This window comes from Myotis davidii, unplaced genomic scaffold (assembly GCF_000327345.1).
Source record: "Myotis davidii unplaced genomic scaffold, ASM32734v1 scaffold448, whole genome shotgun sequence".
Lineage (NCBI taxonomy): Eukaryota > Metazoa > Chordata > Mammalia > Chiroptera > Vespertilionidae > Myotis > Myotis davidii.
The window spans coordinates 1,244,397-1,257,542 of NW_006383009.1; the positions used below are offsets into that span (position 1 = coordinate 1,244,397).

At 56.5% G+C, this 13,146-nt stretch overlaps 1 protein-coding gene across 1 annotated transcript in view; it reads left to right on the forward strand.

The window, feature by feature from the left end:
• Positions 1-13,146, forward strand: part of GFRA2 (GDNF family receptor alpha 2) — a 106,897-nt gene that overhangs the window by 50,406 nt on the left and 43,345 nt on the right. The window lies entirely within an intron of this gene.

Consider the following 13,146-nt stretch of genomic DNA (forward strand, 5'->3'; position numbering starts at 1 on the left):
ACCCAGGCCAGTCCAGAAAGGAAGCCAGACAGGAGAGCAGTGGTCCCAGGGCAGTGGGACAAGGGCCGAGGGCGCCCCAGGAGGGAGCACAGGGGAGGGAGGGGCATCCCCCTTAGCCTGGGGGTCCAGAGAAGGGGGGATCTTGAGCTGAACCTTGGAAAGTGGGAGGGAGAAAGCCAGGGAGTAAGTCAGCTGGAAAAGCACATACAAAGGCTGGAGGGCAGGAGGGAACTGGCAGGTGGTGGGCACGTACCGAGTGTGGGCCATGCGGTGGGGAGGCCAGAGGCGGGGAGGCCGAGCGAGGCTGCTGGAGAAACAACAGGGCTCTTGTGCAGAAAGCGAGTGCCTACCATCTACCAGGCACCGTCCATCCTGTGGTTCATCTCTCTTAATCCTCGCAGCAAGGCTGCACCGAGGTAGGCACTGCTACCATCTCTGTTGCCAAATGCGGAGCCAGGGATAGAAGTGACCCTGAGGTCACCCAGCACATGCATGTCAGGCTGGGATCCGGTCGAGCTGCCTTCGTCTCCGTGTAGCACACGGACCTGGGCTACGATAGCGCTGTGGTGACGGAGGGGGGTGTGTCGCTTCAGCTGATTGGTAAGTAGACTTGACAGGACTGGGTGACTGGTCGAAGTTCCCTGGAGGCAAAGCCGTTTCTGTTTTGTTACACTTCACCTCTTCCTGCACACGGAGCCTGGCGTGTGGTGAGCATGGCACAGACATCACTCGAATGGGTACAAGGCTGGTGACCGCAGTGTTTCCTGGGTGAATGACTACAGGGTGATGGGGCCATTCAGCACGTGTGGGGTGTTGGGTGTGCAGTGTTGGAGGTGCCTGGATGCGTGGGCTTGGCGCTCAGTGCAGGGGCCAGAGCAGAGAGGTGGGTTGGGACTTGCTGGGAGCTTCGCTGGTGATTAAAGCCACGGCAGTGAATGAGAGGGGTGGGAAGGCTGGGAGAGCCCACGAGGGAGTCTAGGCAGGAGGTGCCTGCTGATCCAGGCATCCTCAGTGCTGAGGTGGTAAGAGAAGCACCAGGTCTTAATGGAGGGACACAGGAAGAGGAGCCTGTGACAGGGAGGCTCAGGGGGCTCAGGACAGCCAGGGACAGTGGGCCAGAACCCAGAGAGGAGGGGCTCCTGAGTGGGGGAGGGAGTGGCGTGGTGCCTCACAGAGTGTGTGTGCGAGTGAGAGGGTGTGAGAGCATATATGTGTGTGAGTGTGTAGGTGTGTGTGAGTGTGAGAGTATGTGAGGGTGTGCATGTATGAAAGTTTGCAGGCGTGTGAGTGTATATGTATGTGCGAGTGAGAGGGCGTGAGAGCATATATGTGTGTGAGTGTGTAGGTATGTGTGAGTGTGAGAGTATGTGAGGGTGTGCATGTATGAAAGTTTGCAGGCGTGTGAGTGTATATGTATGTGTGAGGGAGAGGGTGTGAGAGTCTGTATGTGTGTGAGTGTGTGAGAGTGTGAGTGTGCGTGTGTATGTGTGTGGAGGGTGGAAGCCCATTACAGTGGGAGGCCTGGCAGGGAAGCAGAAGTCGAGGCAGTGGGTGCAAACCGCCTTGTGAGAAGGGTCAGGCAGGTAGCACGGGGCTGGGGTGGGGGTGGAGGGGACGGGGGCAGGGGCTACAGAGGAAGGGGAGCCCTTCTTTGTCGCAGGGGAGCGCTGGGCTGTGTGCACACGGAAGGGATGGGCTCCCTGTTTTGGAACAGGTGCTGCTGGAGTTGAGCGGAGAGCTGCTCCCCATTGCTGGCTGCAGGTCTTGGGAAAGCCCTGCTTTTTAAAACATACACACCTTGTCACCAAAAAAATACGCACAACGAATTGAGGCGATTTAAAATCAAACTATGCATAAACAGTAGGGCGGTTAGAAGCCCAGCGCCCTGAAGGGCCGGGAGCAGTGCCGGGGGAGCGCTGGGCTTCCTGGTGGCCGGGAAAGACCAGAGAATCATGGGCAGCTCGACCCCCACACTCGGTGGAAGGAGCACGTAATTCCTGCAGGAAGACGCGTTCCCTCCTCGTTCAGATGCTGCCGCGATGCTGTCAGGCCTCCTCACACACAGCATGTGCGAATGGCAGGATGGATGGGGAACTGGGCCTTGGAGGAGGGCCGGCCTGGGGTCCAGCCCAGTGACACCGGTGGTGCCTCCGGACCCAGGGACCCTGTGGGCCAGGTGCTCCCGAGGTCCAGCGGGCTGCAGCCAGGCCCCCCCGGATGTCACCACGGAGTCCCGGGCAGAGGGACAACATGAACACCAGCACCCTCTTTATTGCCGGTGCTTTAAGGGGGGGACAGTATGTGCGTCTTCTGAGGCGTCTGTGGCCGGAGTGGGCGGGCAAGCTGGGCGCAGGCCGGTTTTGGAGGCCCGTAGAACATCTGTGCCTGTTGGAAGAGCCAGAGGTGTTCTTTGTTTGTTCTTCTGGAGGTGGGGGAGCCAGGAACGGGAGAACTGGGGGTACATTTCACCCATAGAAGGAAAAAGGTGTTATGATGGGACTCAGTGCTGGGCGGGGTGGTGTGTGAGGTGGGTTTGAAGGAGAGGAGCCGGCCTCTTTCCAGCGCCTGTGGGCCGGACTTACTGACACGTGGACCCTGGGGATCCATGGAGGAGTCGGGGGCGATGGGTGGCTGGAGAGGGGCACCTGGAGAAATGCCCGGGAAGGAGGGCACTCCCTTTCCTTCTGGCCTGTCTTCCACCCGGTGTGTTCCCCCAGGGTGGGCACCACAGGAAAGGGAACTAGGGACCCCCCAGGCCTTCCTTTCCTGGTTACTTTAAGGACACAGCTGGCCTGTTGGGGTGGCAGGAGAGCCTTTCTGGGCTGACCCTGGGAATGAGGCCTCATCCTCGGGCGTCTCCTGGAATGTACCCCATGCTCCAGGGCTGCAGCGCCAGTCCTGCTTGGCCCCCTCACCCCTCTGCTCAGGGAGCTGGCCCAGCTTCTTTCTGAGGGAATCTCGGCCCAGGATTCCTGGGATCGGTCGGCCGGAGCCCACCGCAGCTGCACTATATGAGACCAAGTGTGTGACGTCAGTGCTATACGTCACAGACGCCCTGGCTGACTTAGGAGGTGCCCCTCACCATGAAGCGTTCGGGTTGGAAGAGGTCTTTGGTTGCACAAGGATGTGTCCTTGCCCGGACCCCGCGGTTATTGGAAGCACCTCCAAGTCCCCCCTTTGGACCAGCATCAGTTTGGGGTGAGCGTGGAAGCTTCCTGCTCTAGCCAGGGTCCTGGCTGGTCCTGGAGGTGCAGCCTGGGCCTCTGGCCCTTGTCTGGTTCCCACGCACGAGCTTTTGGGTCTGTGGGCTTAAGTCCAACAGAGGCTTGTTCTTTAAAAAGTCCTGATATGGAGTCTGGAAAGCCCAAGGGTCTCTTGGAATGAATCCATGGGATTTGGCTGAATTCTCTCGCCCAGCCCCCCAGTAGGCTATGGCCTTTTTTTTTGTTTTGTTTCTACTCTTAGCTGACACGCTCATCACAAGGATGGGTGTAGAGGTCCAGATCCTGTGTGTGAGTGTGTATGTGTGTGAGCGTGTGTGTATGTATGCGTGTGTATATATGTGTGTGTATGTGTGTGTGTATGGGTGTGTGAGTGCACATGTATGTGTAGTATATATGCATGTGTGAGTGTATGTGTGTGTATGTATATATGTATGTTAGTGTGTATGTGTGTGTATATGTGTGTGAGTATGCATGTGTGTGTAGTATATATTCATGTGTAAGTGTGCGTGTTTGTGTGTGTGTGTGCGGATGGGGGCTGTGGGAAAGAGGGTTCTGTGTCCTGTGAGCTGTGTTCCTCCTAGGCCTGCGTGGAAGAGGCCTCTGAAATGCCCTGCTCCTCTGGGTCTGCTGGGAGGCTATAAATAGCAGGGCTCTGGCCCAGCGCCATATCCTGACTGCAGTTTAACCTGTGGGTGCTGGGGATGTGTATAAATAGACCCAGCCTGGGGCTGCCCTGCTGCCCGCACCCCTCCGTGCAGCGGACACTGTCCTCGTCCGAGAGGATTGCTGAGAAGGCAGAGGGCTTGGGGTCTCCTCCCTCAAGGCGATCCGCAGGGAGTAGGGGAGAAGCCCTTCAGCAAGCCCCCTCTTGCGGAACTGGGGGCGCGCCTGGTGCCTGTAGGCAGTGTGGATGGACAGGTCTGGGTGTGATTTCTGGCTCCTGGGGGCTGTCCCTCAGCTGCTTCGGACTCTGTAGAACCCGTAGGCTGATGTGTTTAGCAGGCTCTCTCTAAAGAGCAGCAAACGGTTATTTACATAGTGGCAGGTGGGCTGTGGGGGCCCCAGGCCACCCTTCTTTGAAAAGAGAGGATCTTGCCTGCTGGGATCCAGCCAGCCTTTCCTGGGCCAGTGGGTCACCTGTTGCAGGAGGGATGAAGGTCTTGGGGCCATTCGTTTCTTCATTTGTCCACGGTTTATTGATCATCACTCTGGGCCATGCCTTCTGTTGAGATTGGAGAGTGAATGAAGCAGGGAGGGTTCTTGGCCCACGGGGCACGCACGGTCTGGCCCCGGGACACTGTGGTGATTGCCTCTGCAGCGGGAACAGAGCCACACAGTAACCTGGATGGTAGTGTTTCCACGCAGGTTCTCTTGAAATCCCGGTTCTACTCTGCTACCTGCCAGGTCTTCCCTGGGTCACTCTGGTGGCACAGGAGAGCGGCCCCTTAGGAGCCACAGGCAGGTGGACCTTGCCCAAGGGCTGCCTGGCCTTGAGCAGTGCTCAGAGCCCACATCCTCATGCGCCCTCAGACCAAAGCTGTGTCCAGGAGGGCCCCAGGGTGAGGAAACCACCACTTCCGCAGGAAATCCCAGCCAGCGAGGCTGCAGTGGAGGATGCTCTGCATGTGGGAGGGGCCGTGGCTCCTCAGCCCTGCCAGAGACCCCGAGACCGCCTTCCACTCGGGGATCCCATGCTGCCCCTGCTGCTGCCTCCCTCACTAGGGGTCCTGCTCACCCTTGAACTCTGGGCCAAGGGTACTCAAGGACTCCTCTTAGAACTTCCTGTGGCGAGTTGAGATAAGGCTGGGATGTTGAATATTTCTTTACTGAAGGCCCTGGGAAAATAAACACAGAAGCCGCCACCTAGATATTTAGTTTACCAGCTCTGGCTTCGGTGTCTTCCTGCTCCGGCCACCTCAGGGCTGTCAGCGTGGCTAGGCAGAGAGCCCTTAACCTGGGCCATCACGCTGCTCCCCGGGCACCTGGGCTCCACAGGGCTCCACCCCACAGAGACGAGGCGCACCTCCTTGTGGAGCTCTGCGCGAGAACCCACTCCACGGGGTGAGTGGCAGGAGGACTGGCCTATTTGGAGAGATGCCACCTATGCAGAGATCATCAGAATACACGCCAGTGAGGTTTGCTCAGGCCTGAGGCTGACTGCACACCCATGAGGTTGTCCTGGGTGGTGTTTGATTGCACAGGGGCAGGCACGCATGCAGCTCTCCTGGTCTGGCTCTGCTCACCGGCTCCTTGATTATTTCTGCTTCCGCTCATGGCCATGGCTCTCTGCTTGCTGGTGTCTCAGCCTGCTCGGCTGCGATAACAAAACACCATAGACCGGGGGTCTGCAACCACAAACATTTCCTTCTCACAGCCCTGGAGGCTGGAAGCCCAGGTCGGTGTGCCAGCACGGTGGGGCCTTGGTGCCCCGTCACCTGGCCTTTCCTGGTGGGTACGGGTAGGGAGAGAGGTCTGGCATCTCTTCCTCTGTTTATAAGGCCACCAGTTCCATCACGGGGGCAACACTCACCTGTCAGAGGCTCCACCTCCTAATACCATCACATTAAGGATTAGGGTCTCAACGTGTCAAAATGGGGGGACACAACCATTTTCTCTATAGAACCTAGACTTACGCTTCATTCAAAGCCTGTTTTGTCCTGAGCCCTCCCTTAGCCGCACCTTCCACCAATGCGTCCTCGAATTTGTGTCCTTCATGTGACACCGATCATGTGTGTGGCTTTCCTTTGATACTTTATCCTCCCAATTAGGTCTCTGATTTTTAATAGTCGTATATGATATTACTACCATGTCAGTTGGTTTATCAGATATTTATTGTGTGTCAGGCACTGTGCTAGACACCAGCTATTTCCTGGAGAACACGGTGGAGACCCCCTTGGAGCTGCTAGTCTTATGAAGGAGATGTACAACGATCAATGAAGAGACAAGTAAATCATGGACATTTTTAAAGTGTAGAAATAGAGGGAAGGAGGGGAGGCCTACTTAGTCAGGGAAATTTTATCTGAGGGGATGACATTTCAACTGAGACCTGAAGGATGAGGAGCCAGCAATAGGAGAGAAGGGAAGAAAGAGCATGTTCCGTGGCGGAAGAGCATGCGCAGACATTTGCAGGAGGGAAGGTACTTGGCTTTGCTGGGAAATGACAGGAGGCCATTGCGACTAGAGCAGAGGGGACGTGGGCGAGGGGTGCAGAAGGTCGGGACCAGGCAGGGCCGGGCCACACGGGACCTTACAGGCCACAGCAAGGAGTTTGGATTTATTCTAAGTATAGTTAGAAGGAAGCTTCTGAAGCCAACGAGTGACATTATTAAAATTGTGGTATAAAAAAAATGACTCTGGCTACAGTGTGGAGAATTAAGGGAGGAGGCAAGAATGGCCTCAAAGAGATGGGGAGGAGGTTATTTTTGTATCACTAGATCAGAGATGATGGCGGCTCAGGCCGGGGGGTAGCCATGTGCAGAGAGATAAGTGGGCAAATTTGAGATACTTTGGAGATGGAAATGATATCGCCTGATGCGGGAGCGAGGGAGGTGGAGGAACTCAAGGATAACTCACAGCCTCTGGCTTGAGCAGCCCAGTGGTGATGCTGCCATTTGCTGAGATGGCGAGGGCTTGGTGGGGAAGGTGAATTCGGAATCCACTGTAGGCTGTTCATTTTGAGACCTTCCTATCTGGAGCTGGATTGGAGTTATGCATTCTGGGGGTCATTGGCATGTTCATGGTGTTTAAGGCTTGGGGAATGGTAGGGTCTCCTCGGGAGAGGCTGGCGTGAGAGGATGCACTGAGAATGTGCTGGCCCACCCATGCCCCCCACCGAGTGCCTTTTAAGTGTTTGGTGATGTCATTATGGTGCCTTGGAAGTTAAAAGAGATTTTTGAAAAAGCGGAAATGGAAGCTATGGTGCTGCTGAGAGATCCAGAAGGAGGAGGGTAACCACTGGATCTGGGAGAGGGGTGAGCGTTGGTGTCCTCCTCCAAAGCAGTCTCGAAGTTGTGATTACAGAGACCTGCTCAGACCTGCTCAGCAATGTTTGTTAGTTGGTCAGAGCTTTCTAGAAAACCAACCCCCTCGGCAAACTGTACAAGGGTTCTAGGAGCTGGTTCCCCTGCCTTCCATGGGCCCCCTCTTCTGACACACACATTCCCTCTGTGAGGACCAAAAGGGCCATCTCCTAGTTCAGGCCCAGTCCTCCCCCAAACTGAGCCCAGGCATGCCCTCCGGGCCGCCTGCCCCTGGCCCCGCCAGCCTCTGGGGCTGGCCTCCACCTCCTGGCCTATACGAGCCTGTGGGCTGCCCAGGGCAGGCCTGCAGTTCACCTCAGCATCCTGGGTGCTGAGCACCTGGAAATAGAGCTCCATGGCGGTCTGCAGAATGGGGTGCCAGGCTCCTGGCTGGGACTGTGGAGAGGGATCTGGAGCCGGGACTGTGGAGGGGGGGTCTGGAACAGGGACTGTGGAGTGGGATCTGGAGCAGGGGCTGTGGAGGGGGATCTGGAGCCGGGACTGTGGAGGGGGATCTGGAGCCGGGACTGTGGAGGGGGATCTGGAGCCGGGACTGTGGAGGGGGATCTGGAGCCGGGACTGTGGAGGGGGATCTGGAGCCGGGACTGTGGAGGGGGATCTGGAGCCGGGACTGTGGAGGGGGATCTGGAGCCGGGACTGTGGAGGGGGATCTGGAGCCGGGACTGTGGAGGGGGATCTGGAGCCGGGACTGTGGAGGGGGATCTGGAGCCGGGACTGTGGAGGGGGATCTGGAGCCGGGACTGTGGAGGGGGATCTGGAGCCGGGACTGTGGAGGGGGATCTGGAGCCGGGACTGTGGAGGGGGATCTGGAGCCGGGACTGTGGAGGGGGATCTGGAGCCGGGACTGTGGAGGGGGATCTGGAGCCGGGACTGTGGAGGGGGATCTGGAGCCGGGACTGTGGAGGGGGATCTGGAGCCGGGACTGTGGAGGGGGATCTGGAGCCGGGACTGTGGAGGGGGATCTGGAGCCGGGACTGTGGAGGGGGATCTGGAGCCGGGACTGTGGAGGGGGATCTGGAGCCGGGACTGTGGAGGGGGATCTGGAGCCGGGACTGTGGAGGGGGATCTGGAGCCGGGACTGTGGAGGGGGATCTGGAGCCGGGACTGTGGAGGGGGATCTGGAGCCGGGACTGTGGAGGGGGATCTGGAGCCGGGACTGTGGAGGGGGATCTGGAGCCGGGACTGTGGAGGGGGATCTGGAGCCGGGACTGTGGAGGGGGATCTGGAGCCGGGACTGTGGAGGGGGATCTGGAGCCGGGACTGTGGAGGGGGATCTGGAGCCGGGACTGTGGAGGGGGATCTGGAGCCGGGACTGTGGAGGGGGATCTGGAGCCGGGACTGTGGAGGGGGATCTGGAGCCGGGACTGTGGAGGGGGATCTGGAGCCGGGACTGTGGAGGGGGATCTGGAGCCGGGACTGTGGAGGGGGATCTGGAGCCGGGACTGTGGAGGGGGATCTGGAGCCGGGACTGTGGAGGGGGATCTGGAGCCGGGACTGTGGAGGGGGATCTGGAGCCGGGACTGTGGAGGGGGATCTGGAGCCGGGACTGTGGAGGGGGATCTGGAGCCGGGACTGTGGAGGGGGATCTGGAGCCGGGACTGTGGAGGGGGATCTGGAGCCGGGACTGTGGAGGGGGATCTGGAGCCGGGACTGTGGAGGGGGATCTGGAGCCGGGACTGTGGAGGGGGATCTGGAGCCGGGACTGTGGAGGGGGATCTGGAGCCGGGACTGTGGAGGGGGATCTGGAGCAGGGACTGTGGAGGGGGGTCTGGAGCAGGGACTGTGGAGGGTAATCTGGAGCCGGAACTGTGGAGGGGGATCTGGAGCAGGGGCTGTGGACGGGGATCTGGAGCAGGGGCTGTGGAGGGGGGTCTGGAGCAGGGGCTGTGGAGGGGGATCTGGAGCCCTGGTATATCTTAAGGGAGAATATGACTCGATCCAGTGGGTGTTTTAGAAAGACCCCTTTGGCTGCTGTGTGCTCAGTGGTCAGAGAAGAGCAAGGGTGGAGTTGGGGAGTCCTGCTGGGACCCACTGTGATTGGGCCAAGTAGGGGTGAGTGGGGAGGGCCCTGATCCCAGGCACCTTGCAGAGGTCTGTTCCTGGGGACTTACTGGTGTGTTTATGAGGGAGGGGAGGAGTCCGGGTGAAGGCATTTCGTGAGAGAAGGGTGCAGGAGGAGGTGGTTGACATAGAGGGAAGAAGCTGGGGCTTCGAACCTGTTGTTTGAACAGCTGTGGCACGTGTAAGCGGAAATGCCAGCGAAGTATTTGTATACACAGGATTTCAGGGGAGAGGCCGGGGCTTGAGATGGAGATTATAGGATTAGGTGAAATAATGCAGGAGAAGCAGCGAGCATCGGGCCTGGCACACAGCGCATGGTAAACATTGCTTCCTTCAAAGCGCTTATAAGCTCATTTGGGGAGACAAGGCCTCACCCATGTGGAAACATTATGTACGAAGAGGAGGCCTCCGTAATGGAGTGTAAGGATTAAACCACTTGCTGTGGGCATTCAGGGAAGGGAGTGATGGCTGGGGCAGAGCCTTCCAGGAGAGGGAGAGGCGGAGGGGTGGGGGAGGGGTGGGAGAGCAGGACTGGGCATGGCTTGTCCCAGGCAGTGAGGGATGTTCTGCTTAGAGCAGAAGGTACCAGGAGAGAGAGGGAGGGGGGGACTGGAGTTCTGAGATGTCCTGGGGAGACACTGAGCATGGGATGAAACTCCCCGCTCCAGGTCTCCCACCGGTCGGTCAGGCCCCAACCCCAGCAAGATCAGATAGGTATCCCCCACTTGTTGCTTTATTAAGGAAGAAGTAGAGTCGGGTGGGAAGGAGTTATGCTAAATCTTAACACTGCTGCAGCCCTAGTGCTGCCTCTGCCTGTCACTGACTATGATCTTGCCCTAGTGCTGCCTGGTTGGGAGTGAGTGCCCGTCCTCAGAACTGAGCAGAGGCTGGAGTCCCTTTCCAGGCCTCATGAGCGCCAGGTTAGTGACCTTCTCAGGCCCTTTGAGCAGGTGTTTTGCGGGTCTCCTCTCTCAGGGGGTCGTGAAGGGGATGGATTCATGATCTAGGAGGTGTCCTCCCTCCCCCTCCTCTCCCTCCTCTCCCTCCTCTCCCCTCCCTGACACCCCCTCTCCAATGCCTTCTTCTTTTTCTCTTTTCCCTCTTTTCCTGGTTGTCAAAATACAATTCATGTTATTGATCATAAAAACTGTATGTACTCACTTTAAACATAACAAACTCAGGCAAGGCCTGACGGTGTACTCGAGAACATAGAAATCACCCGCAGTCCTAACCCCTGAAAAAGCCAGGGTTCACGTTTTGGAGGATGCATGCACGCTTCCAGACTTTTAAAATATGTATGCACAGATTTTAACACGCTGTGTTGTAAGTGATTGTTTCCTCTAAATAGATTTTTAACATTTTAGTCTTTGTTAACATCTCCATACATACAGTTTTATTGTGTGTGTTTTTTATCCTCATCTGAGGATATGTGTTTTTTAAAAAAATTGGTTTTGAGAGAGAGAGAGAGAGAGAGAGAGATAGATAGATAGATTGATGTGAGAGAGAAACATTGATCAGATGCCTCCAGTACTCACCCTGACCAGGGATCAAATCTGCAACCTTTTGGTGTAGGGATGATGCTCCAACCAACTGAGCAACCTGGCCGGGACCAGGTTTACTGTTTGTTTATCTAAAAAATACGTTTTTATTTATTTATTTTATTATTATTATTATTAGTTTTAGAGAGAGAGGAAAGGAGAAGAAGAGAGATGGAGGGAAATATTGATGGGGGAGAGAAACATTGATTGGCTGCCTCCAGTGCATGCCCTGACCAGGGATCAAGCCTGCAACCCATGCATGTGCCCTGACTGGGAATCACACTGGGACCTTTTGGTGTATGGGATGAAGCTCAACCAACTGAGTCACCCGGACCAGGGCAAGTTTACTTGTTTTTGGTGTACAGAGGATGATGCTCCAGCCAACTGAGCCACCTGGCCAGGGCACAAGTTTACTGGTTTTTAATGGCGTCACTGTAGGTAACATGCACAGCTTGTCTTCATACATGTTCATTCATTCTTATCATGTGAGAAACTCGTGTCTGGACTGGAGCCTGGCCAGTGGTGGGGATAGCACCTTCTAGGCCCTCAAGGGAAGGGATCACTCAGGCAACAAGACCTCACAGAGCTTTTGGCTCCTGCCTCTGGGCTTCCTCGAGGTGAAGAGGGGGCTGGGCCGGAGTGGGTGGGAGTGTTTCTGGGTAGTTTCCGCTTACGGGTTTGGGCTGCTCTTTGCTGGTCATTAGAGGTTGTGGTCTGTTTCCTCTGATGGCTTATAGCACAGGGGGAGGGCTGCAGTGGGGCCAGTGAATTTTAGAATGGAATATAGGCGGTCTCCTTAGCAGCCATCCAAAGACAAGGAAGATGATGCCCAATGTGGAAGATGTCAGGAACCGGGATGTGTGTTGGCAACATTAAAATCTAAGCTGGCCGATAACACCGAGAGTGGGGCCCACGGGTACATTGGAGAGTGTTGGGAGTGGCACATTCTCTCTGTGTGGTTTTCCTTAGTGTTTTGTTTCTCTGGGGGAGTTTTAAGTAAGTCAAGCAAGGGATCATTGCCTGCTGCTTGCTGATCCTCCTCTAGTTCCAGCAGGGACCAGCAGAAATCCCTACAAAATCAACTAGTAGCTACCAAGTGGTAACCAGTGAACTCAGAAAGCTTGGGGGCTGGGGCTCAGGGTTAATTAGCTGCTCGCTGATGGGGTTAGAGCTGTGCTTGGAGGATGCGTGGGCTCTTATTGCTGAAGGTAGGTCGGGCAAGAGAAACCTGGACCGGTCCAGGGCCTCAGAGATTCGAGCAGAGCACCCGCGTGAGGCCTAAAGGTGGGGAAGGGACAGCCTTCGTGGTCCATGCGCCTTTGCCTGAACACCTCACCTTCCCTGCACTGCCTGAAGGGGAGCCCCTGGTGTGATGGGGCCTTGGATTCTGTGTCTCTGGTGGCTCAGCCTTAGGATGGGAGAGAGATGTGCTGTCTAGGGCAGTGGCTGTGGGCGGAGAAAGACATCCTTGTGCCTTAAACATGTGTCTGGGGGAGCCCCAAGGATTTCACTTCGAAGTGGGGCTAGAGGAGATCTCAAAGCATCTTATTTTATAGATGAGGAAGCTGAGGCCAGAGACCTGAAGCTATCTGCCCAGAGTTACACAGCTGGAGAGTGGCAGTTCCGGGCTAAAGGCCACGCCTTGACCCCCTGGGCCGTGTCCTGTTCGGAGAGGCAGCCTGGCATGGTGGAGGTCGAACTGGACAGGGAGTTGAAACTGGGGTCCCAGCCCTGGCCAGTGTGGCTCAGTTGGTCTGATTCCCGGTCAAGGGCACATGCCCTGGTTGCAGGTTCAATCCCCGTGAGGGGTGTGCAGGAGGCAGCATATCGATGTTTCTCTCTCTCCCTCTCAAAAAAAATCAATAAACTATTAAAAAACCCAAAAAACTGGGATCCCAAACTTGGGACATGGAACATCTCTGAGCCTCAGCTTTTTTTTAAACTAAAAAAAATGGCAGAATCAGATCTGCTCTGTCTGTGTCACGGGGCTGTTGTAGCAAATGAGAGATCTGCGAATGCTGCAGAGACTTTGTGGCCCTGCACCCCTCCTTCCTGTGTTTAAAAGTGGGATGTCCCCAGCAGAGCGCTGGCCTGTGGACCTGGGGAGAAGGGTGGGCAGTGGTGGATAGAGCCCTGACGGGGACAGGCAGAAGGTTAGGGAGGGCCTTGTACTTGAGTAGATGCAGAGCCTGGGAGGTGGCTTTTGGCTTCTGGACAGAAGGTCTAAGCCCAGTTGGATCACAGGCTAGACCAGACCTCTTCTTCCTTCTCGTTCCTTCCACC